Here is a 26,932-nt window from a genome sequence, read left to right as displayed (position 1 = left end):
ATAATTTCTTTGTGGTTACCCTGGGATTTGTGTTATACAACCTACATCTATAAGCTACTAATTTGAAAAACTATCAACTTAACTTCAATAGCACATATGTTTTCTATGCACATATCACTCTGTTTCCCTTCTTTATGTTGTTTTTTTCTACATTGCCTTTTTTATATTTTGTGTGTACATTGTCCGGAAATATGTCTTTTTCTTAAGAGCTCCCTTTTTAATTCTTGTAGGGCAGGCCTTTTTTTTTTTTTTTTTTCCTTTTTTTGACAAACTCTCTCAGTTTCTGTTTATCTGTAAATATTTTAAACTTTCCCTCAATAATGAAGGATAGTTTTGCCAGATAAAGAATTTTTGGCTGGCAGTTTTTTTTTCTCTTTTAGTGCCTTAAATGTATTATCCTGCTGCCTTCTCACCTCCATGGTATCTGATGTGAAATCAGCGCTTAGTCTTATTGAGGATTTCATGTATGTAATGAATCACTTTTCACTTGCTGCTCTCAGAATTCTCTATCTTTTACATTTGACATTTTGATTAGAATGTGTCTTGCAGTAGGTCTATTAGGATTTATTCTGTTCGGAGTACATTGCATTTCTTGGACATTTATGTCTTTCATATGAGTTGGGAAATTTGGGGACATTATTTTTTCAAATATTCTTTATGTCCCTTTTCCCTTCTCTTCTCATTCTGGGATCCAGAATGTCTCAGATCCTTGAGACACTGCTCAATTTTTTCCATTCTTTTCTGTCTGTTCTTCTGACCATATAAGTTCAATTGCTCTGTCTCCAAGTTTACTGATTCTTTCTTCTGCCTGTTCAATTCTGCTGTTGTTTTTATCTAGTATATTGTTAATTTCTACTATTGTGACTTTCATCATTATAATTTCTGTTATATTTCTTTTTATACTTTCAAATTCTTCTTTATGTTCATACATTGTCTTCTTAATATCCTTTATCTCTTTATGCATTTTTCCTTCATGTCCTTGAAATGCTTTAGGAGATTTGTTTGAATATCTTTGATTATTGTTCCAAATTCTGAGTCTTCTCTGAAGTTTTAATTTGTCTGCTTGACTGAGCCATATCTTCCTGTTTCTTAGAATGGCTTGCAATTTTTTACTGATCTCTAAGCATCTAATTTTCTTGATGAATTAACTCTGAATATCCATTTCTCCCTCTTGTCTAGGGCTTTATTATTGATTGGCTTTGTGTTAAGGGTGTTCTTTGATGCTTGCTCTAACTTATTCTAGACCTTTAGAATTTCTGTGTTTAACTGTTCAGATTTTTTCAGCTCTTCTTCATCTGATTCTGGACCTGGATATTTGGTGCAATTAAGATTGCACTTTTTGTATAATTGTTTCACCTCCAGGAGACAGCTTCCTTTCCTCTGTTCCTTCTCCCCAAATCTTGATTTGTTCTGTTTGTTTGCAGGCAGACTTTTCTCCCCAGCTCCTATGATTTGTCTAAATTCTCTCCCTCACTCAGTGCCCTGCTTTCCTACCCTTTTCAGTTCCAGGACCTGAGTTATTTTACAGAGGTTCAGTTTAGCCCCTCCCCCTTTTTTCTGTGAGTCTTTTCTGTCTCCAGTTTCTTCCCCGTTAGGGTATCCCATCTTTTGGTGTCAGGTGGGGTCAATCCAGAAAGGTGGGTCACTTCAGAAAGTCCTTTTTGTCTTTAGGTGTTCTAGTCAACTGAAACTGGACTGAGTGAGGGCACAACAGTTGTTGCCTGCATTTCTGTCAAAGTCTCCCTCTCTCTCTCTTCCCCCTGGTGACCCTATTGCATGCAGTGCTCCTCAGTGGCTTGGGTTCCACCCTGGGTCTCTGAGGACTTAGGCCTTGTGCCTGGATATGTGTGGAGTCCTAACTCGCCGCTGTGAGTCACTCCACAGTCTCTATCCATGGTGAGAGTGGCCCAGGCCCTGCTGCCTCTGTGCAGCAACCAAGCTGAGTGGGACCAAGTGAGGGTGGGGGGAGTGGGAAGAGACTGGTGGTCTAGGACAGAATTTTCCTAACTGACATTTTTCTGTTTCTTTGATTCAGTGTATTGTTTGTATATACCACACTGTGTTTAACCATTCATCTGTTGATAGGCACGTAGGTTATTTCCATCTTTTGTCTATATTGAATAATGCAGCTATGAATATTGGTATACAAGAATCTGTTTGAGTTCTTGTTTTCAATTCTTTGGGGTATGTACCTAGAAATAAAGTTTCTGTGTCACATGGTAATTCTACATACAACTTTTTGAGGAACAGCCAGACTGTTTCCCACATTGACTGCATCATTTTACATTCTTACTAACCATGTACTAGTGTTTCAATTTCTCAACTTCTTTACCATCTCATGTTATTTTCCTTTTATATATATTTTTAAATAGTAATCATCCTAGTTGGTGTGAAGTGGTAGCCCATATTTTTTTTTTCAATTAGGTTGATTTACTTTCAATTTTTAGGAATGAGTGTTTTAGATAATCTGTACCTTTACTCTTAACATAGTATTATCTCTCAGTATCCATCATACATGGTTCAGTATACGGTTTGTTGGTTTAATTGCTTGTTGTCTATCATCCCACTAGAATGTAAATTCCATGAGGGCAGGGGATTTTACTTGTTCATCACTGGGTCTCCAGTGCTCATCATACTGCCTGCATTTAGTGTGTACCCAATAAGCTTCTGGGTATAGACTGAATGAACAAATCCAGCATTTCTACATGGTTGTGGCAGTGGAGAGAATGGTTTGAGTTCAGTTTAATTAGCCATGTTCTTTGAAGTCAAATTTCATTTCTATAATTCAAATTTTAATATCAAATAAAATGTCTTTTATTATTATTGTTCTTTCCCCCCAAATATTCCTTTCTGTTTTTAAGCTTTTCCCATCCAACTGATCTTTAGATGAACTTTTTCAGTTTTCCAAAAAATAATGTGCTAAGATTGTAGATGATTTAAATTAAATTTTTAATTAATATGAGTTATAATTGACATTTTAACAATGTTTACTCTTCCTATTCTGCCATTCTGAAGTTTAACCAAGTCAAACAGTTAACTGTAGGCAGAACTGGTGATTAATCTATTCCATACAGAGTTTGTACAATCAGATTCATACATAACAATAATTATGTACTTGAACTGAACTTTTATGCTGGATAATTACTCCAAGGCACTTTTCCTTTCTTTGTAATGTTTTAAAAATTTTACTCTGAATTATACTTTCAATATTCTGATTTTATAGTGTGCTCTTCTATGTGCTTTATCTACATCCTCTTATTTAATCATCATAGAAAGAGGTGGGTATTATCATTACCTCTCAGGACACTGGGGCTTAGCCACGTTAAGTAAAAAGTTTGGATTCTGAGCGGCGTAGCTAGTATTTAGAGCCGCGTCTGCGTAACTCCGCTCTCTTAACCATTCACCATATAGCTTCCCCAAGACCTGTATCCGATTAACATTTATGTGTTCATGGCATCTAACATGGTGACTTGCACTGCATAGTCACTGAAGAGGTAATGCTGACCTGCTTAAAAACTGGATAGAGATTGAACACATGGACACCTTGTGGCTTTTAGTTTTGGGCGGAGGCAGTAGGAAGTTAACCTATAAGCTGAGACAGGAAATAGAATCCAGTGGAAGGAGACTTCTGTTTGGGGAAGTAGTTGGCAAAATGTGAGAGCAATAAAGAAATTACCTTGGTTAAAAAGCTGGAAAAGCTTGGAAATCAGTGCAACTCCGAAACAACAGATTATCTCAATCTTCTTTTCCTTCAAATCATTGAAGTTAACTTTGTTACAAAAGGATTGCCTGCAGAAATAATGCTATTGTCTTTCCTACCTCTTGTGTGTGTCCAGTTATTTTTGGTTTGCTCACCAGATACTTCTTTAGAAGGCTCTGCAGATACATTAATCAAAGGTTTCAAAACTTCCTTAGGAGCAATAGGAGGAAATGGAGGGAGAACTAAACACCCATCCTGGTGTAACTTTTGCTTTTCATCTTACATGACCTTCCTGTGTGTTTTTGCTCTCTTATACTTAAAGGTGTAACTTTTGCTTTTCATCTTTACATGACCTTCCTGTGTGTTTTTGCTCTCTCTTATACTTAAAAACTTATATTAGAGAATATCTTCTGACCTATTATTTGAATTCTTTGTTTCAGATAATTCCAGCCCCTAGCTTCAATCTAAGGAACTAGAGGACAATGAAGCAAAATTGGGATTTGTTAACACCTGTGGTTCTCCATTAATGAGGCAAGATTCTGGAGCTTTGAAGCATCACTGACTCGGGAGGGGAGAACAGCAGGATCTCTTCAGTGAGTGAGTTCTGGCAGCGGCTCAGCCAAGTCACACTACAGCTCAGCCAGTGACTCCATGAAGGGTGGGTCATGGTGTTGGCTGGTGGAGGGAGATTTCAGCTCCAGCCTCCCACTGAGTCACTGCTGCCTCTCTGTTGCAGTGTCAGACATTTTGTGTCAAGAAACTCTTCATTAGCTCAATGAGAGAAGTTGGCAGTGGGGCTTCTCTAAAATGATAAAGAAACTCTTTTTTTTTTTTTTTTTGTAATAAATGTGAATAGTTAAAAATAAATTTTAGAAATTTAGGACCAAAAATGTGTTTGCACACACCCACCTATACATAAACATATATGTAAATACACCTCTGTGTTGACTACGTGGATTCTAGATTTATAGCAAAAGGGAACATCGGCACTCTATCAATGAAAGCTTCCAGTGCACTTAGTACATTGTAGGATCATGTAGTCAGAACTTAAGCCTATTAAGTTAGCTTTTATAGGTATATAATACCATGCTTGTGACTCCATTAAATACTGCCTGGTGATGTGTGTGTGTGTGTGTGTGCACATGTGTGTATTTATTTAGGTATGAGAAGAGGGGGCTAGAACATTTTAGCTGGCACTTTTAGGGTGAGCAGTACTGCAGTCTGGAAGGTTGTTCTGAACTTTAAAATTAGCCATACATCTGTCCAACTCCTCCCACTGGTTTTACTTAGAGTACCCTTGACCCCTTTGCCAACCCCTATTTGATAAATTCTTGCTGTTTGGTGATGTTGGCTCTTAGCAAGTAGCCTGGATCTCTTATTATCGCCTAAGCTTTCCCTCTTAATACCTGCATCTGTGTTTGGTTCTGATTTCCCAGCCAGCTCAGCACATTTGCATGCCTTGCCCCTCTGTGGCTGACATGTAGGTGTGGTCCAGATGCTGCCTGGAGGCAAAGCTTGGGATCCAGTGAATTCCTTTAGGGATAGAAAGTCAGAGGTCTAAAAGAAGTAGAAGGATTCCAGGGTCAGATCTTCTCAAGAAGGCCATCATCCATTTTCTCTGAGAGAGGGGGCATCTGTTAATTTACACTGAGGGGGCTCAACGAAAAAAGTAGGTGTTCCCAGGATGTCAGCTTGAAGTACAGGAACTTGCCTACTGTCTTCAGTAGTGCGTCAGTATCCTATTTGTCTTTCAAGGCATATTTTTACTTCAATTACCAAATCCACTGTCCTTTTTTTACCCCCTTTTTACTTTCGACCCATTTCTTTGATACAGCTGGGATTTAGCATCCAGGAGACTGTTGACTTAGGGAAGGTCATCCCTTGATGAGTTTTGGGTGAGTCCTGTGGTTAGACCACTTATTTATTCATTATTTATTCAACAAATATTTGTTGAGCATCTACTATGCAATGGGTGTTATTTTAGGCACTTAGAATATATTATGTTGAGATGTGAAAAAACATGTGGAGCAAGCAAAGGAAGACAGAGTACCTGGGGAAAGAGGTTGCAATTTAAAATCAGGTAGTCAGGGTAGGCCTCTTTCAGAAGGTGACATTTGAGCAAAGACTTGAAAGAGGGGAGGAAGGTGGCCATGTGACTATCTTAATGAAGAATATTCTAGGCAGCAGAAACATTGGTGCAAAGGCCTTGAGGCAGGAATGTGGCTGGCAAGTACAAGGAACAGCAATAAGGCCACTGTAGTTGGAGGTGAGAGAGGTATAGAGGAGAAGAGCTCAGAGAAGTGAGGGGGCGGCAGGCGGGCCAGTGAGCCAGATCATGCAGGCCATGGATGTAGGCCATGTAAAGACTTGGCTTTTTTATATATGAAATCACCTATTGAACAGACTTGCCCTTGTTTTCAAGCTTCCTTCTCTAAAGTCTTGCTCTCAAAGTGTGCTCCATGGACCAGCAGCATTGGCAGCACCTGGGAGTGAGGCTCAGCCCCCGCTCCAGACCTGCTGAATCAGAAGCTGTATTTTAACTAGATTCCCATTGAGTGACGTGCACATTAAAATTTGAGAAACTGCATTTTAAAGTATCTTTTATCATGGCATTAACAATAATCATATCCATATCATAGAATTTTGAAAAGGTGTCACTTTTGGAGAATGTGTTCCAGGGGGTGAATCAGCTCCCCCAGTTCTGCTACACCATTGTTTGTGGGCTGCAGGGCCAGAGATTTGTGCTCCTTCTTCCTTGGAGTGGAGATGTGGTAGGGAGGCAGGCACCCAGATGGGAAAATATTTACTAGTCCCTTTTGTATGTAAATGTGGCCTTTTGATTGTCCTGTCCATTGGAATGTGAATGGAAGTGACTTTTGTTACTTCTGAGTCAGGGATTTTGAGACAAGGATAGGACTTTGCTTCTTTCCTTTTCCTACCCACCAGAAAAATGCAACAAGCTCTGAGGCCATAGTGGGATGGAGGAAACTCAAAAGGGAAGGAGCCTGGGTCCCTGAATCTCCATGTGGACAAAAACTGCCCAGAGCCACATTGGACTATGAGAAATAAACTTTTATTATGTTAAGTCACCGAAAATTTGGGATTTGTTTGTTAGAGTAGCTAGCATTATCCTAATTGGTTCTCAAACTTTAGGGGCATCAGGATCACCAGGAGGCTTAATAAAGAACTAAATGCTTAGCTCCACCTTCAGAGTTTCTGATCCTATAGGTCTGGTGTGGGGCCTGAGAATTTGCATTTCTAGCAATCTCCTGGTGTGTTGATGCTGATGTTGTTGATCTGTGGACCACACTTTGAAAACCACTGCTCCAAGTAATAAAATATCCCCGGGAGGGTGGGAAAACTCATGGATTTTGCATAGATAAAATTGACTCAAAAAAACGTGAAATAAAAATAAGTCAACTTAGCCCTAACAGGGGACCACTGAATGCCTCTCTATTGGCTGCTTTTGCTTGAATGCTGCCATGTTCCAGTACAGAAATGGATATGGAAGGGGAAATTTAAAGTCTTTAGGCTTAACTTTGGAAGGAAGATTTCACTAATATTGGCATCTCTGCTCTTCTAATTATTCCAGCTTTCATTCTGCTCTTCCAGTCCCCTAAGAGAGAAAGCACTTGATTTAGGACCCTCATAAAGCTCTTAGCCTAGGGTGGCCTTGTTTGCATTAGTGGGAAAACGGCTGAGCCTTAGGATGGCAATGAGGCCCCAGAGGACCCTCTTTATCTCCAAGGAGGTGAGGCACATGCAAGGTTTTCTTCTAGTCCCACCTTTTGCAAACCACTCCAAATTTTACTGCCGCTTAACATTGTGGTACCAGTTTAAAGGATTTTTGCTGTCCTGTTGGAGTGTTCTGGATTAGGCTGAAATGAATTCCTTTTTCACTTAGAAAAATCTCCTTCAGTTTTGGAAGGAGTTATTGTAGGTCTTTCCAAATTGGACTTAGTCCTTTTAAGTTGCCTCATATAAATTAAGCCTTGGAATTCTTTAGTGATATTTGTGATTTTTACAGCTCCTCTCACCCAAAGTGCTATTATTAAATTATCATTCTGGATTGCTTCACTGACAGTTCCACTTCTTAAAATAGAGATCAGCTATGTTCCTGGAAACTGGCATAAAAAAGCTGAATCTGATATTCCAGTTTCCAAATGGTCATTTGTTTTCAACTACTATTTTTCTACTTTCTAAGTTCTCTTGATTTGCTTTACAAGCATGACATATGTCTCTTCTCCAAATTTCTTTTGTGCTCAGTACCTGCAAGTAAGGAGTATCATTCTTATTTGATTCTCTGTTGCTGATTGGTGTTAGGGCCCCCTTTTCCAACCTGGGGTGATTTTTGCATTTCTAAATCTCACTTCCAACCATACTGATGTTAGGGCAGATTTGGAATGGGTTTGCTCTGACATTGACAATATCCTGAGAAGGCCTCATATATAACTTCCTAGGGGAATGCTAAAGAGGGTGGGACTCTCCATGTTTCTCTCTCCTTCCCTCCCTCCCTTCTTTCCTGCCCCCCCCCCCCATCTCTTCCTTCCCCACACATTATTTAGCTCTTATCCTGTGCCAGGCTTTGGTGATTCATCAGTGAACAAGGTAGACAAAATTATGGACCTTATATTCTAATAGATGATAGAAACAATGGAAAACTAAACTGAGATATAGAGTATGTTTTCAACAGAAATAAGTGTTTTGAAGAAGATAAAGCAAGGTACAGTGATACTTACTGGGGTGGGGGTGGGTCTAGCTGATTTAGGGTTGTCAGGGAAGCCCACCTTGAGGAGGTGGTGGTATCTGAGCTGACTCCTGGATGGTAACTGAGCTATGAGAGATCTGAGTGAGGTATGCTCCAGGCAGAAGGGACAGCAGGTCTGCAGGCTAGGAGGTAGGAAACATTTTGGCATGCTTGGAGTACAACAAGGTAGGCCATTGTGGCTGAAGTCTGGTGAACCAAGGGGCTTATCTGATGAGCTCATATTTGGCAGGGACCAGATCACATGGGTTTATAAATTTGCAAATTCACTTCTAATAATTCCTTTTAATCATAGTTGCAGTCACAGTCTTGGTAGCTGAAAAGACTGAATGCTTTCTCAATATTTTTGTTTATGTAACCTGCTTAATTAGCTGCTTCTTTTCCTAAATAGTGCTCTGTTTTTATTAGTGGGTGCTGTGAGAGAAACACACACACACACACACACAAACCACACCAAACTTTAAATTCTAGTACTGGCATCCAAGTGCGCTGTTTCTTCTCCTTTCTGCCTTGGGGGCCAAAGGGCAGTTAGCCTAGTGGCAGCAGGCAGAATGGTGCTATGCTAGTCAGCCACTGGCAGTTATCTTTGTTGGGGCCATGGAGTAGTTTTCTGATGGGGGATGCTGGCAGGTACATTCCAGGAATAGCAACAGTGAGTAAGGATTTCCTGAGAAGAGATTTCCAGTTGCCAAACACAAAATACTCTTAATTGTGGTTCCAGAAAATACTTCCCTCGGAAATGAAATTTCATTTCATTTGCAAATTAACTCTGGAGTTAATTTGGATATAAAACGTGGGCTTTTTGATGAAACAGGATATAGTGAAAAGAGCATGGGATTTAGAATTAGAAGACTTTTCTGTCTCCCTGCTTAGCAAGTACTTCAGTGCCACAATAAGGGGCATTGCCTTCCTCGTGGGCAGTGTAAACTGGGGGCGAAGGGCACATGCTTGGAGATAGAATGGGCTAAACTCTTGGCTCTGCTGTTTGCTAGCTGTGCCACCTGGGGAAAGGAACAAAACCCTTTAGGAGCCCTGTTTCCTTGTCTATAAAAGGGTAAGATACAGTTGAGAAGATTAAATTAGATAATTCAAGTAAAGCACATAGCACAATGCCTGGCTATATTAGTTGTTATCATCATTATTGCCTACTTTATGCTGTGAACTATGCTAAGCACCTAATTTTTATCTTTATTTTTCTAATTAAAAATTATCAAAAAGTCAAAGTACTATAAGGCATGTAACAAACAACAAAAGTCCCTACCCCCACACCTACCACACTCAATTTCTACTCCTTAGAGACAACCACTTTCAACTTTTTAAGTTGTTTCTTCATGTTTTTATTTACCTATGTCTAAATGTTGTACTGTTTTTTTTGGTTTATACTTTATGGACATTATCTATTGACTTACTATTTTGGTAGGTCTGCTTTTTCCTCCTCTCCCTTCCTCTCCAGTACCCTCCCCCCACCTGCCATCCAATTTGGATATATCATAACATATTTATATCATGATTTATGTTTCCATCGCTATTTAGTGTTTCCATTGCTGTTTCTATGCATAGATCATGCCTGCTGAGTCTAATAGTGTACTATGATTATTCTTCCTTTTTATCCCCAACTTCCACTGCCCCATAGCTATATAGTCTCCCTTTTTCTTGTGTATTTTCTTATGTATATCTCTCTCATTTTGATGTGCTTAGTTTTTTATGTATATAATTTTATTAATCATTCATAAAGTTCCTAATAGAGTTGTTAAACCTCATGGAGTTCTGTTTTCTACAAGATCAAATAAGGCAACTAATCTATCAGTCCTCCACCCCACCCCACCCCCAAGGACCTACTTCTGATGTTCTCTGTCTTCTTATACCCTGGACTAATTGTTCTCTTGGCCTGCTGCACAGTTATCCTATCAGGACCTCGGTTTGCTTCTCTCTCTTTTCTGGATCCAATGTCTTCCTCTTTGACCTGATTAAGATATTCTGTTGTAACTTCCTGAGAAAGTGTACTTGGGATGTATTTTTTGAGACTGTGAACATCTGAAAATGTCTTCAGTCTCTCCTCACATGTGATTGAACTTTTGGCTAGATATAGACTACAAAGTCAGGAATAACTATTCTCAGCATCTTTTAAAAAATCATTACATATTTTATAACACACATGCACACGCACACAGACTCACGTACATACTTTACCTCATTGTATCAATATGATGAAAACACACATGCTTTTTGCTATTTGGTCTTTTTATTTTATCTCTTCCTTTTTGTTTGGATACCTGATTCTCTTATCATCCCATTTGGAAGTTTTTTTTCCCCCCATTATTTTCTAACTCTGGTGTTGCTCTTTTGGAATTCTAATTTTATCTCTGTCTCTCTCTCTCCATATATATATTTTTACTTTTTTTTTTCAGTTGAGATTGTTCACATACCATACAATTATCCAACGTTCCAAAGTGTGCAATCAATTGCCCCTGGTACCATCATACAGCTGTGCATCCATCACCCCAGTTAGTTTTTTTGTTTTTTTTTTCAATTTTTAGAACATTTTCATTACTCCAGAAAAGAAATAAAAAGAAAAAAAGGAAACTCAAATCCTCCCATACCCCTAACCACCCCCCTCCATTGTTGACTCATAGTATTGGTATTGTACAAAATGATATATTTTTATATCATTTCTTCTCCTTTCACTTTTCTGTGATTTATGCTCTGAATCTTTTAGGATCTTCTCTTTATCTCTTTGGTTCTGAATTTGTGACAATATGGCTTGGTGTGGTTTTGTTTTGTTTTCATGTCAATTCATCTTGCCAAGTACTTGCTAGGCCCTTTCAACTTGGAAATTCATGTTCTTTAGTTCTGGGAATTTTTTCCTGTATTTGTTCTTTGGTAATTTCCCTCTGCCACCCCCTCCCCTCTGTGGAACGCCTACAGCTTGGCCCTTGGACATCCTGGGATTTTTTTTTTTTTTCACTTTCTTAATTGTCTTCTGTTTTTCCCCTTTTGTGAGAAATCCTTCAGTTTATCTTTTGATCTTTCCATTGAATTTTAGTTCTTTCTTATTCTCTATTCCAGGGATCTAGAAGTTTCCTTAGAAGACCCTAAATGCCAATATTTATTGGTCTTTTAATTTCTAGAGCTAATCAATTACTCTAGAGAAGAATCTACCAATTTCTTGCTTGGGGAAGTATTTGCCTGGTTGCCAGGATTCCTAAGTCAGAATGTAGAGAAGAGCTGGGTTCTTGTCATTCGGTATGCCAATTTCCACTCATTGTGCCTATTTTCAGTAGGCTGTCCAACCCCACCCTATCCTACCTGGTTTAAAACATTTGTAGTTTATTTTTTCAACCAAATAAAACTTGTATATGGCTGAGAAGGATGCCTGGGGATATAACTTCTCCTTATACATATATTTAATTAAGCATCTTGTTTTCAGACCTTTCTGTCTCTTCCTTCCTTGAGAATACCAAGATTTTCTGGTGTTATATCTTATAATATATCTTGTTTCTTGTTTGCATTCCCTTTCAGGGCTGTCATATCTTCTATTCTTCCATCCATATTTCATCTTCCAAAATTCTTTTGACTTTTGTTTGCAATTCCATTCTCTTTGCCTTTGTGGGTTAAAGATCAAATACCTTATTTTCTATCATTTTAGTGGCATTTTGTGAAGAAGTAGAGAAAAACTATATTTAACAGGAAGTTCTAGCCATTTTACTTGTATTATTTTACTTAATGTAGGTGCCATTGTTTATAAATGTTAATGGTTCTATAAGATAAAGAATCTAAATTGAGGTGTATCCTATCTAAACCTCAGACTATTGATCACAGCACTATACCTCTCTGAGCCCTAGTTTCCTCATTTTTAGACAGTGGTTGAGAACTCAGGTCTGGCTTACCGTTTTTGAAAAAGCAAAAATGAAAGGCTTAGGAAAGAGTTAATTATACTTGTTCTTTAGTATAGGCAGCAAGGAAGAAGGATTGACATTTGTTGAGTTCTTATTGTATGCTTTATTTTAGGGATTGAATTGTGTTCCTCTGAAAGGATGTGACCTTTTTTTTTGGAAATAGGGTCATTGCAGATAGAATTTAAGAGGAGGTCATATTGGAGTAGGGTGGGCTTTTAAACCTTATGACTGGTATCCTTACTAGAGGAGAAGAGACACAAGAAAGGTCAGTTATATGAAGCCAAAGGCAGAGACTGGTCTTCTGTACAAGCCATGGCATACCAAGGATTATTGGGCACCACCAAAAGCTGTGAAAAGCTAAAGAAGGATTCTTCTCCTAGAGCTCAAGAGAGTATTGCCATACTGACACCTTGATTTCAGATTTCTAGCCTCAAGAACAGTGAGATAATACATTTCTGTTGTTTTATGCCACCAAATTTGTGGTGATTTGTTATGGCAACCCTAGGAATCTAATATACTTTACCTGCATGTTCCAGTTGTGATTCTCAAACTAGTCCTATTGAGGATGTATAATCATTACTATTTTAGAGAACTCAGGCTCACAAAATTGAATAAGCTCTCTCAGATTATGAACTCAGAAAGTGGGAGATATAGGGTACAACTGAACATTTGGGTTCCACCTTCATCACATTTCTTCAGTTTTATGTCTTGCAAGAAAAGAACCAAGTCACATGGACAGAAAGTATACTAGATCTAGAGTTGTTTCCAGAGATCAGGACACACCATTGTCTTAAATCACTTCCAGAGGCTTCTCTCTTGTCTCTGATGGTTTCACTGATCCAATGAGGTTCCACCTTAGGTACTTTGATACTCAGTCTGTGGTTCATGGACCAGCAGATCAGAATCATCTAGGAGCAAAGTCTCCTGCCTCTCCCCAGATCTTCTGAATCAGAATCAGCATTTTAACAAGATCTCTAAGGTGATTTAAATATTCAGTAAATCTTTAGAAACATCTAGGATACCTCCTTAGATGGAAAGAGGACCAAATCAGGATCAACTGAACCCATTCTGCAGGAAACTCTCTTTTTATTTTTTTGCTTATGGTCAGTCTCTGTGGTTTCCTGTTTTCAGCAGGCCTGCCACGGGCATTTATCAGTATCTTACTTTCCTTTATTCAATTCCTTCAGTAACTTGCCAAGATATCTGTGCATGGCTGCTCTTGATAAAGTCGTTTGGGTTGCTGTGCTTTCTAGCCACCCAGGCTCACTCTCACTCTGCCTTGTTGCATATTGTATTTCTCTGAATGTTGTTAAGCAACAAGAGTAATGTGGAATTTCCCTTTTAGCATGTATATGAAGTTCCCATTTCCTCAAACTCAGCAGTCAATGCTTCCTCATTAATAGAACTCCTTATAAGAGGGAAATGATTCAACGTTCTCCATCATGAAGAATTTGTATCATAATTATTTACAAACTGCAGCAGAACTTGATATTCCCATTTAAGTTCCCATTTCTTTCTTCCAACTCAGGATGTGAAATATGTTTTTACCCTCAGCATTCCTTGAAAGGTTGTTGTTCCAAAGTAGTTGGGCATTTATCTAATTCACTGAACTGTGAGGTATGGTGATGTCAATCATTTTTGACTCCCTGGCAAATGTTTTCTGATGGAATGACTCTAAGTGAATGATCTTCCATATTCATATACAAATATGCTTTCTGAGCTTCCTGAAATGCCCTATATGCCAGAGTTATCAAGGGCCACACAGAATTACTTTCTCTTGGTTTAGGATAGGTAGTTTGTACAGTGCAGTAAAGGTAGACTGAATGTGTTTTATGAGCCTAGTCTCCTTTATATCAGAGATCATTCATTTCTGAGTGACAGGAGAAGCTGGGTTTAGTATGGGTACTTATTTGGATCTGGAAAGTTTGCAAGTACTGTAAACAAACCTTTGAATCTCTTGATGTTTAAAAGCCTTCACATTATTTCTTCTATCTGAAGAATAAAAGGGACAATACTGGATGGGTTAGGAAGAAAATGAATGAACCTACAGAGGGTCTTCAGGGATAGTGGAAAGCCCATCACATTTAATGAAGAAACAATTTTCAGGATTTTCTTCATGGTCTCCAGCCCACCTCCAATATCAGGTATCAAAAATGACTGATAATCTCTATATTAATGAAATTAAAACCATATATTTAAATTTTCCCATTGTAAAACTCTTCCCAAGTGCAGTATCTGTGCCTTATACATGAAGTGTGATTGAAAATTCTGTAATCAGGAGTTGGCACCCACAGAACAAAGCTGAAGATTTATGAGGCTTTGGAATCCTTTGAAAAAAAGGATCAGATGTTTGTGAAACATCTTAAGGTTTTACTTTTACACTCTTCTCCAAAGCTTGTTTTAGGAAATTACATCTTGAAAATTTAGTACAAAGTACAAAAGCAAAATCCTTTGTCCTTGAAACTGTATAATAAAATCTAGCACAGTTTTCATCAAAGGAAAATACCAAAGTCAGGAATATGGAGAAGGGGCTGGATTTGGGAAGAAATGGAGCACATGAAAAGAAATCCTGATCTCAGGGTCTTTGCTGGGGGGTTGGATATCCTGAAACTATTTTTTAAACAAAATTCTGAGCCCCTACATTCAATGAGGTTACGCTTCATCATTATATCCTTTCCTTTTCTCATATTTCTCAGGACCTCTTCTACCTTATACTTCAATTCTCCACCCTCTCTTCCCACATCTGACTCCTGACCTTATCTCCTTTTTTCTTCTTATTGCTACTTTCTCCCCTTTGGTACAGCTTGGCCTCACCCAGAATCTAAATAAGAGAATCAGTTTCAGCTTTTTGCAAAACATACCAAGATTTCCTTCTGAGCTACATTTTCTCATTTCCAACTAGAAATGTAGCTCCTAAGAGAAAACTCTGACACTTTTGCCTCTAGTGGAATTATGACATTTTATTAATTCACCCCAGGCAAACTTGCTGTTTCTGCAGAGCCTAAACATCTCTGTTTTTTGCAGTCGAAAACCAATGCTCATGATACTTTTGTAATAATAACAAAAACAAAAAACAAAAAACAAAAACAAACAAACAAAAAAATCTCCTGCAAATTATTTTCATTTAGATGTTACAGAATTTTCTTTAATAGCAAAACCTTGGAAGACCCCTTTCAAATCTCCTTATACTTTCTTTCTGACATGTAAGGGAAAGGTCAGAATGAACCCTTTGCTCTATTTACTGGGCACCTTCTCTAAGTAAGACAATGGTCTCTGTGGATATTATTTTTAAATTTCCTCATTCAGTGACCTGTTCTGTTTGGAATACTGATCTGTGTGTTTTCCTGGCTTCTGTTCTTAACTCGCTGGCAGTCATTTTTAGACTCATGAAAAATGTGTTGTACAGACTTAACAGCTTTAGACCCAGCTAAACCGTGGTCAGGCCTTTGGAGTGTTTGCTTTTCCACCCTGTCTTTGTGACAGTCTTAGGGCACCATGAAACATCAAGCAGGAGGTCAAGCCGTGGACTACTGCCAGGTCTGAAATACCATATACCCTTTGAAAATGCCACATACCCTTTCAAAATCTCTCTCCCAGCCACATTAATCACAAACTTCACCACATATATTTAGCCTGGGTTTTATTTGAGGAATTGGTTTAGTTTTATATTTAAATAACATAGCCTACTTTTCCACCCCACTCCACCCCTGCCAATATTTATCTGCCTAATCTTACATTTATTACAATTTGAAATAAGGAAGCGGCACCATAATATTGATAGACATTATTTATTGGGATTACTCTGTGCAAGGCTGCTTTGTAATCACTCCTTTAATCCTCATAATAGCCCCTGAAGTAGGTAAGGTTACCATCATTACTATTCCAAGTAAGTAAAGTGAGAGGCTAAGTGATTTGTCCCTAATCATACCTGAGAGATGGCAGAACTGGGATTTAAATATGGGCACTGGGACCTGCTCTCAGGTACAAAACTGGGTTTGTTTCCAGTGCCTCTGAATGATGTCTAAGTTTTTACTATGGCAGAAATGACTGATAGCACAGACATTTTTGAAATCCAGTTTTGTTGGGATTCTGAATAGGAAGGAAAGCCAAAAGCATGAAGATACCACATTACCAAAAGGAGATGTGATGGTTAACTTATATGATAGCTTGGGTAAGCCATAGTACACAGTTGTTTAATCAAAGGTGAACCTATATGTTGCTGTGATAGTATTTTGTAGATGTGGTTAAAATCTACAATCCATTGACTTTAAGTAAAGGAGATTACCCTCACTGATGTGGGTGGACTTCATTCAATCAGTTGAAGGCCTTAAGAGCCAAACTGAAGTTTCCCAGAGAAGAAGAAATTCTGCTTCAAGTCTGTAACATAAAGTCTTGCCTAAATTTCCAGTCTGCTGAACTGCCCCCCAGATTTTGGACTCAAGACTGAAAAATCAACAGCAACATCTGCCTGAGTTTCCAGCACCCTACAGATTTTCAACTTTCCAGCGCTTACAATCACTTGAACCAATTCCTTAACACAGGTCTCTTAATATATATCCATAAATATAGCCTGATGGTTCAGTTACTTTGGAGAACCCTGACTGATATAGGAAGGGAGAGTCATCATCAAGGAGCAAAAATTCCAGGAGAAAAGGGGTTTTCTGTTCAACATTGTTCACCAGGACTGATCCTGGGTATAACCAGAATGTTGTCTCATAATTATTAAGAATAATTGACAGTTGTCCATATGAATGGGCAATAGAAATGATTAGTTTCCTCTGTTGTATTTTCTAGAATCTTTCCTTAATATATCCTCATCTTCTAACAGAATCACAGGTAGCAAAAATATAGTTCTGTTAAAAATAAGTTGTCTACCATGACAATGCAATGCCCAAATGGCATGGCCAAGGAATAAATAGGAAAGACCAGAGAGGTAGCTGATTTGCAACCTGAGTAATCATCGTAATTAATCGAAAGTGTCATACTCCGACATTTAACAAACAAGTTACAGTTGAATTATAACGCATTAGGGGAAAATTTTTTCCAAGAAATATCTATGTGTTTTGCATTTATATGTACCTTAAGATCCAGAGTTGCTCTATTTGTTTTCCATCCCTGGGGTGAAATAGGTCCATCCCAGTGCTTGTCTTTATTTTTCCAGCATTTACCTCTATGTGAGTCTTGCTGCATTTTCTACCTTATACCCAGCATTTGCAAATTTCCTATCTCTGAGCAGCAGTGCTCTCATTAGAGCTGCTATTTGACATCGCCATTCTCTGCTGATATTCTTGGAAGCCATTTGAGCAATGTTTGTACAGCTGTACTCTGTGTTTTCCAATCAAGAGAGGCTAGGGAATATACTAATGAGCTTTCCACACAACTCTGGAGAACATGCTCAGGTAAAGATCATGTAGCTTGAATTTCCATTTTCACTTCTGAGTGACAGAAGTTCTTTAGCCAGGCAAATGTGTCAATTTGGGTATAGTCTATGTCAGCAATATATTTTCCTTGCTTTTTGGATTTTATAGTCAAATATTTTGCCAGAGGCAGTTAAGGCAGAGCTGTTTTGGAAACACTGGAGAGTTCTGGCCAGAATTATGCAGGATGAACGTGCCAGGCACAGAGTTCCCAACCAAATTTATTTCTAATAAAAAATAACAACTAAACATACAAAATGCTCCTGAGAGGACTGCCTGACACAGACCCAACAGGCAAGACACGGTAGAGCTCATCTGCCAGCTGGGCTGGGTTTGAGGTCTCCTTGCACCTGTGTGTTCCCTGTGTGGGCGAGAACAGAGAAACTGTGTGGCCAAGGACAAGTGCCAAGGAAAGGGATGAGAGCATAGTCATTGGACACTGACTGGGAGAGGATGTAGAAAGGCACACTGAGGTTTTAAGGACAAACTGCAGTGCCAAACTGTGAAAGGCAGCAGACAGAGGACAACTACAACATCACCATTACTACTGGTAAAGCTGTGTTGGAGAAGTGGCCTTGGATGTGAGACTACAATAATCTTCCTAACACTATCCCTCAGAATTAAATTTATTCAACTTGTCATGGGTAGTGCTGGACAACTGCAGGCCTCCCCCTCAAAGGCTTCCCACATGGAAGAGCAGGTTGGCTCAGAAAGGAGAGAGAGAAAGAGAGAGGAAGTGGCTGAGCTGAGCATTCCCAGTTCCTTTTTCCCAAATGTACTTATCAGACCAGTTACTTCATTTTTGGAGAGAGAGATAAGGAATGCTATTCTAGTATAGTCTCTGCCACAGGAAGACGTGAGGCAAGGTCTATCATGCTACAGTGGAACTTTTTAAACTTCACCGTAAAGCCAAAACAACTTAGTAGGGCATAGTTTACAAGGCTCCTAAACTTTTCCTATGCCTAGCCTTCTGTAGTCTTTTCATATACCTCCAGTTTCATTTTGCCCACTGCCCCACACAAATTCTGTGTTCCAGTCATACTGAGTTACTTGCAGTGCTGCAAGCACCTCTGTTTCCTTTGCTTGGAATGCTCTTTCCCAATACTTCCTCTCAGAATGCCCACTTCACTTATTCTTGGTAGCATGTCAGTATTTGGCTTAATCGTCCTTTCCTCTGGAAAATCTTCCTTTACCTATGTTGCATAATCCTTCAGAGTTTCCATAGTTTCTGTGGGAGACACTGCTGGTTGTCTACCCAGTTGTAATTCTCCACTTCTTCCTTATTTCTTCCTTATTTCCTTATTTCTTAGCCATCAAGGCTCAACTAAAATACCTATCTTCTTAGACTTCCTTGCTGATAGAATGACCTATTTTTTGCCTCTGAAATGTGGAAGTTTCTAGATAGAGCTTCTGGGAAAACTTTTCTTTTTTTTTTTTAAATTCAGTTTTATTGAAATATATTCACACACCATACAATCATCCATGGTATACAATCAACTGTCCACAGTATGATCACATAGTTATGCGTTCATCACCACAATCTATCTCTGAACATTTTCCTTACATCAGAAAGAACCAGAACAAGAATAAAAAATAAAAGTGAAAAAAGAACACCCAAACCACCCCCCCATTCCACCCTGTTTGTCCTTTAGTTTTTATCCCCATTTTTCTACTCATCCATACATTAGATAAAGGGGGTGTGATCCACAAGGTCTCCACAATCACACTGTCACCCCTTGTAATCTACATTATTATATAATTGTCTTCAGGAATCCAGACTGCTGGGTTGGAGTTTGCTAGTTTCAGGTATTTACTTCTAGCTATTCCAATACATTAAAACTTAAGAGGTGTTATCTATATAGTGCATAAGAATGTCCACCAGAGTGACCTCTCGACTCCATTTGAAATCTCTCAGCCACTGAAACTATTTTGTCTCATTTTGCATCCCTTCTGGCAAAACTTTTAAAAGAGGCAGATTGGCTGGTATGCTTCTCTTTGGCTTTTGTCTCTCCCTTTTCTTGCCTGGACTATGACTAAATTGTATGCTCCTAGTTCTGCCATGTTATGAACATGAGTATGAAAACCATATCTTAAGGAAGGTAGAGTGAAAAGATAAGAAAAGCTTGGGTACCTGATGCCATGATTGATCCATGAAAGCAGCCCTGGTCTGATTATCCCCAGTTTTCTTGTTAAAAGAGGCATATAAACCCTTTCCCTATTTAACCCCCTGTTAATTGGGTTTTCTGTTATTTGCAGTCAAATGCATTTCTAAGCGAAAATGTACCTATCCCTGTGTTTTTAATAATTGCTCCTTATTCTTTGATTTCTGTACCTAGTCTGTGAATAATTTGAGAGAAGGGACTGTGGTTTATTTATTTGTTTTCTCAGCTTGCTAACACACAGCAGGAGCTTAAAACATCTTTTGGAGTTTTGTAGTGTTACTGCAAAAGCCGATTTTCTCTATACTGATGATCAACCTTAATTTATTGCTAATATTACACTTAAATCCATAGAACCCATAGCTCTCAATTAGCTGGGAATAATTCACAGCAATAAGATATGAATTTAAAATCATGAGATTGGTTTTTGTGTGTGGTTATGTTATCAGCCTCATAGTTTATATAAAACCTCTCACTATTCAATCTTAGATGGAAAATATTGGTAGAAATCACCATAAATGAGAAAAAAAACAAAATTAAGCTTTTATTTCATAAAATTACCTTCTTTTTTGAATTCAGTGAATTTGTATTTTTTGGATAAATTTAAGTTTTAACTTTATATAGAGTCTTGGTCACTTCTCCCCACCCCCATCTTGAAATAAGCGAATTCCTTTTCCCTTGGTTGTTGCCACACACATATATGAAATAAATCTTAAGGCACATTTTGGATTTGACCAAAACCGGTAACTGTGAGCCATAATTTCTCTAAATCAATGCCTTTCTGTTTAACTAGTAGCAAATATAGCCTCATGAGTCCTTACTTGCAATTCTTTATCACACTGGGCGCTACTTAGGCCGCCGGCATGCTCGTGAAGGAACGTTTGATGAGGAAGTGAGAGGGTCCGTGTTCAGTGAGGTCTCTAAGCAGGTATTTATTCCTTTCAAGCTCACTCTTAAGCAGGACCCATGGAGCAATCGCAGTCACCAGAGCAACAGGATGCTGATCTCTCTGGTGGGAGCCCAAGCAGAGAGAGTTTAGATAAGAAGTGCAGTGTTAGCACTGTACAGACATATTCAGCATTAATTACTCAATAATCAAGGATCATACACTGAACAGGTGCATAAGCAAAGACTTAGAAGCCCCAACATGAGAAGTTGGCAAGTCAACAAAGATCAGAGTTCACCTGCGACAAGAATGAGAAATACACAGGTTGGATCAATATAGAATTTTCCCTGTCCACAGTTTCTCAGTGAGGATGAGCTGTAATCTGGCATTTGAATCTATTCTAAATCCTTTTAGGTCTCGTATATGAAGTATATATAATTAGCCTCACATTTCTCCTTGTAAAATGAAGGATAGCCATTCTCAACAAAAACGTTAGTTTTACTAAAAAACATGCCCAGTTAAAAATCTTTCTATAAAAATATATATGCAGGGCCCTCCTGAGGAGCTGGGGGAAAATGCGGAAGTGTTGGGCTTCCTCACCTGGGTTGTTGCTGATGTTCTCACAAACACTGAGGACTGACGGTTTGGTGTGCTGAGCCCTCTATCTTGGGGCTTACTGTTATGAAGCTCGTTGCTGCAAAGGAGAGGCTAAACCTGCTTATAATTGTGCCTAAGAGTCTCCCCCTGAGTGCCTCTTTGTTGCTCAGATGTGGCCCTCTCTCTCTAGCTAAGCCAACTCAGCAGGTGAACTCACTGCCCTCCCCACTGCATGGGACCCAACTCCCAGGGGTGTAAATCTCCCTGGCAATGCAGAATATGACTCCCGGGGATGAATCTGGACCAGGTAATGTAGGATTGAGAACATCTTCTTGACCAAAAGGGGGATGCAAAATGAAACAAAATAAAGTTTCAGTGGCTGAGAGATTTCAAATGGAGTCAAGGGGTCACTCTGGTTGTTGGCATTCTTATGCACTATATACATATCCCTTTTTAGGTTTTAATGTATTGGAATAGCTAGAAGTATCTGAAACTATCAAACTCCAACCCAGTAGCCTTGACTCTTGAAGATGATTATATAACTATGTAGCTTACAAGGGGTGACAGTAAGATTGTGAAAATCTTGTGGATCACACTCCCTTTATCCAGTGTATGGATGGATGAGTAGAAAAATGGGGACAAAAACTAAATGAAAAATAGGGTGTGATGGAGAGGGGTGTGATTTGGGTGTCCTTTTTTATTATATTTGTTATTCTTACTTTAATTCTTTCTGGTGTAAGAATAATGTTCAAAAATAGGTTGGGGTGATGAATGCACAACTATGTGATGGTACTGTGAACAGTTGATTGTACAGCATGGATGATTGTATGATATGTGAATATATCTCAATAAAACTGAATTTAAAAAAATCATTCTAGTTTCTTTATATAGATACCTGGACCAGGTAGCTCCTACATGGTTATTAGCATTGAGGTACAGGGGCCTAGAGTGCCTAGAGTGGGCAGAATCAGGTGAAAAGGCCATCTTGCCCAAACAGGTCTTAATGAGGTTCATTTCTGTCTGTATAACCTACAGATTATCAAAACCATTGTTGAGATTTTTGCTTTCTTCTAACCATTGCTCCCAGTGAGCTGACCCCAACAGATTTCTAATGCACAATAGCTCTGCACATTTGCAGTAATCTTAAATAAAATTGTGGGAAGATTTACTACCTGCAGAAGTACTTGAAACATGATTTATTCCATTATTCAGTGTAACCAGAATTTTTTTTCCCCAATGGGGTGAAAAAAGGCAAGGGACAATGATGGATGGTAATCTTTCTGGGCTGTTTTACTTATTATTGCTTCCCCTTGGCTATACATGATGGATCACATTTTAACGATTCTGATATTAAAAGGGTCAGAGCAAAAATAAATTGAGTCTGATGTGTTTGTGTGTATGTGTGGACTGTGTGCTAAAATGGTTGTTCAAACACCATTTCCTTTTTATGTACAGTGTTACTAAATATCATTGATTGTATACCTGCTTACAGATTGATTTTCTCTATTTGCTGGAAAATAACCATCATCCTTGAAGGTTGGAAGAGATATCTGATAATTATAAGTTTTAAGTTCAAAAACCACATGCTTGTTATTTTAGAGTGAATTACACAACTATTTATTTTTATTCTGAGAGTTATACAAACAACGAAATGAGTTTTCCTGGCTAGTCCCACTGACTTTTAGAGGAAATTATAGAGCATTCAGATCCATCCATGTCAGTGTGCTACTCTGCCATGCTTTCGAGAGACATGGCAGACCTAGCAGACCAGTCACGTGGTCTATAGTACGCTTGCCCTGTGCATCTCTTCCCAGCTCTTTCCCTCCTGGCAGAGGTCCCAGAGGCTGCGGTTCAGTTGCCATGGACCTCTCTCAGGAGTTGGGCTTCTGCTCTCAAGTTTATCTCTCACTTGCTTTATCCTGCTTCCCTACAGGCAATCCTTTTAAAACCTCCACTTTTGCAAAGTCCCCTTTATTTTTATTCCTGCGACTTCTGGGTGGCTTATGATGTCTTAATTAGCGTTTTTATCTAATCATTATTGTGACTGCTTTCCAGGGCAATGGTAGGAGGGAAACTTTATAAATAAAGTGATTATTCCCTCAAAATCAAGCCAGGCAGGCTTTAGCCTCCCTCGTGTGGGTCTGCTGCTTCCTTAGAGGCATCCGCCTAGCTGAAATCAGCATCGCCTGCATTTCCTTGCACGTGTATGGAGGAGGGGTCAAATCGCACAACCTGTTTACTTGAGTTGGTTGACATTGTTGGGATGCTGGTGGGTGGCATCACAGCTGCTGTTTAGAAGATGCCTCAGCAGGGAAGAAACTGCTCTGAACAATAGGGAATAAACTGTACCAGAATGGGGAAAAATGGTACAATGGGAAAATCTATTTAACAGCAGAAATAGTAGCCGGGAAACCTGGACTGTTGCCCTGACTGCCAGCCTCAATTGGAGAATGTCTGGGGATAGTGTGGCCTCAGGATTTTCTTTAATTTCTGCCACAGCAATTTTGCAAATGGCATCAGCTAAAGGGAAGGCAGACAGAACACAGATTCACTGCTTTTCTGCTCCCCGAAAAGGCACTTGGAGTCCTGTGTCTGCCGTGCACAACAGTAAGGGTGCCAAGCTTGACAGGACTCTGGGGTTATACAAATTGAATATGAAAACTGCATTTTGAGAGTCGTCATATTTCTTTTTGCCTTTATTTTAGAGCTGTGAAAATAGTCTCAGTAATCATCGCTTAAAGGAGGGAGGAGAAGACTTATGTCATTGTTTTCTACATAATTGAGTTTGATTTTTAATTACAAAGAAGGGTCATGTGGTGGGGAATTAACTGTCACTGAAGTGCCCCCTTCTCCGTTGAATTCTGTCATTTTTGTCAAATGTTACATCCAGTACAAAGGCTCTGGCTGAGTTATTAATCATGTTTGTCGGGCAAGCTACAGTAATCTTCTGCCTGGATACAAAGCAAAGTACTGAGTCTCTGGGGGGATGTGAGGATAAAGCACGTGATACTTCTCACTCTAGGACTCCTCTCCTGTGAAGAATTATTATTTTTTTCATCTTTGTTTAATTAACAGGAGTAAAAATGAAAGGAAGTGACTTCAGTGATGTCTCACGCTCTCAGCTGTCATGTTTTGATTACAAAGAAACTGGCAATGTGAAGGCTGGCAGAGCTATTTGCATGTGGGGCACATTGACTGTGGACTGCTAGAGAAAGGAGGACCCAATGCTCCTATAGAAAATGGAGTGGGAGAGCTAGCATCTGGGCTTTCACATCTAATCAAAAGCACCTATAAGACTCTGCAATCTCTATCCCCGTTTGTCTTTTTTTTAAAATGGGGGCCTCTGGTATTCTACAAAACACTTGTTTTCTGGTTATTGAGTTGGTGTCGGAGAGTAACCATTTACCCAGTGGTCGTCAGGGGTGGTTCTCGAGGTAGAATCAAAATGCTGACATGACTTTTTCTTGGGGAATGCTCTATAATTGGATTTAGAGCAACCTGCCATAACCTCCACCATATCAAAGATTAGATAGTGGCTATCAATGAAGGGACCCTCAAGGATTGAGTATTTGATAGGTCCTCTTGCCCCAGCCAGAAAGGTCCCATGAAATGTCCTCAAATGACTGGTAGTATGAAAGGGATTATGTCTTAAATAGAGAGCAGCATTTCTCAAAATGTGCTCCTTGGAAAACTGATTCTGTGAGTGTTGAGACCTCAAGGTTAAGAAGTTTGGAAAATGATGAATGAAATGAGTTTTTAGGATCCTTAATGTGCTAATTCGTATTTTGAATCTCTAAGGTGAAGATAGATGAAGGACATCAAGAGTATCTCATGAGACAAGGTATATTTTATAGGACACCCTTTGGGCAAAACTGTTACAGAGAATAAATATACTAGAGCCTTAAAACATCATTCCTCCTATTTTCTGTGGTCTAAAGATTTTTACTCTTCCTGGAATTCAAACTTCTACCCTTCTTTCTTACCTTCATCTATAGTTCAAAGGCTAATAATGTAGTCTTTTTACTCATACCATCTGGATGATATGACAGTAGACATGTACTTTTTTTTTTGGCTGCCTAGCATGTGAATCTCTTTTTGACTTTGGGGAATTCCCCACTGTGTGACTCCTGGTATTTTTCTTTCTTTCCCCTCTGAAGACACCTTCAGAAAATTTATGGTCCAGCATTTCTTCAAAAGGAGTTCACAAGTAAAATCAAGCAGCTGCTCAAGGGGCAGGCTAGGTAACCAAGCAACATTATCTAAGTCTTTGTGCAGGAGGCTGTTTTGCCAATGTCTTAGCTTATAAAGAACATCATTATGTTAATCCTACTTCAGCTTTAGACATTAATTTTTACTAATTTTATTATGTGGGCAGTAAAAGAGGAGAACCCCTTCCCCCCATCCACTGGGTTATGATAATGAACAACAACCACAGTCTGTTTAAGGAAACAATGGAAATGTGTCCCAGAGGAGATTTTATGGGATCTGACCTATGACCTATGTGTGATCCTTTAATCCTGGATCAGAGTTCATAGACATTAAATTCTCAATTTTAAAAATCTGAAGAAAATTTATATTTTTATTTAAAATGTTTATCTTTTTAATGTTTAAAGTCTTTGGTACTCCTATAATTATGGGATAAAATATTTTTTTATAAAACTAAAGTTTGTTTAAAGTAGTTATTGCCTGTTGCAAAGAACAGTAGGAAATGTTAAAAATGTTTTGTATTTTCAGCATTGTTACTCCTCAAATGTATCACAATCCCTTAATTAATCCATTTTGGTTTAATTTATGAGAAAAAAACTACACAATTCCAAGAAGATCAGTTCCTTACCACACCCTGAGGATTTGTTCTGAGACCTAGATCAATAAGAGCAGCTAGTTTGCTATTTGTGGTCCCTATGTGACTATACCTGGAGTCAAGGAAATCTGTCACTAGATTTTATTAAAATAGCTTTTTCGAGTTTACAGTTGCCAGGGCTGCTATAACAAATACCACAGAAAGATAAGTTGTTTTAAGAATTAGCAATGTATTGTCTCACAGTTTGGAGGCTAGAAGTTCAAAATTAAGGTAAGGGCAGGTCATGCTTTCTCTGAAGTCTTTTGCGGTGGCTTGTCAATTCATAACTCACTCTCTGCCTTTGTCACATGGCCATCTGTTTCCTTCTGTCTCCTCCTCACTCCTACCCTGTGTCCCTATTTCCCAGCTTATAAGGATTCCAGTCATATTGGATTAAGGCCCCACCCTGATTCAGTTTGGCCTCATCTTAATAGGATCTTTGACAATTCTATTTATAAGTGAGTTCATCTCTACGACTGGGGATTAGAACAAACATGTCTTTGTGGGAGACATGATTCAATCCATGACACCAACTAACCCAATGATCATATGATTTTCATCAAAACAGAGTAAAGGATTATTTTCTGCAGAAGTACCTCATGATCTCCTCTGCTGGATGGTTGGGTGGGGATGGGAGGGAGGTGGGTTAGTGAGGAAAGAAGCAGACTTCCC

Source organism: Choloepus didactylus, chromosome 4 (assembly GCF_015220235.1).
Source record: "Choloepus didactylus isolate mChoDid1 chromosome 4, mChoDid1.pri, whole genome shotgun sequence".
NCBI classification, from domain to species: domain Eukaryota; kingdom Metazoa; phylum Chordata; class Mammalia; order Pilosa; family Megalonychidae; genus Choloepus; species Choloepus didactylus.
The sequence above is the reverse complement of the archived record's forward strand: the minus strand, read 5'-3'. Positions refer to the sequence as shown.